This window comes from Penaeus monodon, chromosome 8 (assembly GCF_015228065.2).
Source record: "Penaeus monodon isolate SGIC_2016 chromosome 8, NSTDA_Pmon_1, whole genome shotgun sequence".
Classification (NCBI taxonomy): Eukaryota; Metazoa; Arthropoda; class Malacostraca; order Decapoda; family Penaeidae; genus Penaeus; species Penaeus monodon.
In genome coordinates, this window is record NC_051393.1 from 51,403,054 (window position 1) to 51,405,553 (window position 2,500).

At 37.2% G+C, this 2,500-nt stretch overlaps 1 protein-coding gene across 5 annotated transcripts in view; it reads right to left on the bottom strand.

Moving 5' to 3' along the window:
- Positions 1 to 2,500, bottom strand: part of LOC119576423 (serine/arginine repetitive matrix protein 2-like) — a 21,774-nt gene that overhangs the window by 18,359 nt on the left and 915 nt on the right. The window lies entirely within an intron of this gene.

Consider the following 2,500-nt stretch of genomic DNA (forward strand, 5'->3'; position numbering starts at 1 on the left):
TTCCTTATGTTTCAGACTATTCTATATTATTGACATGACACTGGTGTCACTAGCATAGCATAATCAAATCACATTCGCAATCATAATTATAATTATTCTGAGTAAGGTATTTTCGACAATCATTCCACCGCCAATTGCCTCCCCCTTATCTTGCTCATGCTGGGAAGCCCAGATGTCTGCATAAATTTATGTCTTTAGCACTGTTAAAATAGATAATGGTATACACTGTTTTTCTTATTTCTCAGGTTTGCCAGCTAGCTACCTGGACACCCCCATCCCCCAAACTGCAACCTCGGCTGTCTGCTGTCAACCTGACTGCTGGGTATCCGTCAACCCTTTTGAAGACTCCTAGGAAGAGAGACGACCCATGTCATAAGTACATGCTACAAGTACGAGTTTCTCTGCATGCCTTCTGATGCTCTGAGAACACTGAGAGATACCACATACAGGTGAAGTACTAATCTCTCTAGATATATAAATGTATCTAATTGTTTACTTTTTTACACAAATGGAGAAAAAATTCTTCCCCTGCAAGTGTATTACACCCTGCAGTACAACATAGCATTTAAACCATATTACCTGCTAATATAGAACATAATCTACAAAATGAATCTATTATATCATTGCTAAAGCTAGCAAAATAGAAAATTTATACACACACCTCACAGTTTTCCAACTCCTAAATTTACATCACAAATACTGCTAATGATGCCAATGATGACAACCTCTCATAAAGTGCACATCATGAAATACAGCATTAAAGGCAAATAATCATAATAATGCTGAATACCACTGGCAACAACCATAAGCAAACAAATATATGTAGGGCTAATCTCGAAGAAGAAGATTGCACCCAAACAATGCCATGTCCTTCCCCCACCACACTGACAAATGCCAACATACCTCAACCACATATTGGTAATTCTGGCAAAATGGCTGGTTCCTTACTTGACTATAAATTGCTAAGGAGGTCTACAAGCTTTATTTTGACAAAATATACATAGCGGAGGTTTGAACCTTACCGAAGTAAGAAGTGATGAGGTCATGGTATCACAACGTATAGTCCCTCTAACTTTGATAAGAAATTATAAGCTTTACTTTGTGCAGATTACATTGCATACGTAATACCAACACTTTGTACAGTCTTTATGACCACGACATAAGATTTTCTTGATAAACATCTATATCCAACAGGACAAACAGCAGGCTTTTCCCCTAACTGTACAATTTGAACTTCGTGTGATCTCATGTCCAACTCTCACCAGTGACGGGGCATTTAGTGATCAAAGCATCCTCTGCACTTTCAGCAATCCTGCACAAGAAAAAAAAAAAAAAAAAAAAAACTCCACCACACACACTCTGGCAGGACGCAGCTTCTACTGCAACCTTGTCTGGCATCAAATTGCAAGGGAGATCTACTTACTAATGGCCAGAATATTAGCGGCAGAGATTAATTCAATTTTGCCGTCGTGCCAGTGGCAAGTGCGCAGGCGAGACGTGTAGACCAGAGGCAGATATAGTATAAAAATCTTTCAAAAATATCTTGTAAACATTTAAGGATCCTCTTTATCTCAGCTCTGGACTCTTTAAACCAATTTACCCAAATTCCTTTTTCCAACTTCATTACAATCTCTTCTCGTTGACTCCTTGACCATAAATTGCCAAGGAAGTCTACAAACAGGAATGTAGAGGTCAAGGCATCACTATGGACAGACTTGCTAGCTATGATAAGTAATTATAGGCTTAACCCATCTCATACAGTGATGCCGATTTCCGAGCCACGAGGCGCTAGTGGAATATACTGCGACCCTGACTGTGGGGTCATAATTCCATTTGATTTTAGTTGCTGCCGAGAGATCCCTTATTATTCCATTCCGGCTCCATTTATCTAAACTCCATATATTGCCCTAGAGAATCTACAGTTCCGCTCCCCATCCCTCACATATATTAGCTAGACTACGCCCCACCCTCTACCCAAAATGACAAACTATAGCAGATTCTACGTCACAGTTTCCCCCCTCCCCCCCCTCCCACCCCTCTGTGGCCCTACCCGTGTCCTCCATATCCCCCTACCCTTCCCCCTCCATTCCTCTCCTCCACGGATGGGAGACTACCCCCTCCCCCCCCCCTGGTTCATTCCTTGGCCTCTTGCACTCCTCTCCCTCCTTCATTTCTCAAATATTTTATTCCAAGGATAAATAAATTAATAAATAAATAAAAAATAATAATCATAAAAATGAATAAATAAATAAGTAAATAAATAAATAAGTAAATAAATCAATCAATAAATAAATAAGTAAATAAAATAATAATGATAATAATAATAATATCACTATTACTAGTAGCTATATTATAGATAAAAATAATGAAAATGAAAATGAAAATGAAAATATAATAATAACTATAATAATAATAATAATAATATTATTATTATTAATAACAACAACAATAATAACAGTAATAATAATGATAATATAATAATAATAATAATAATAATTAT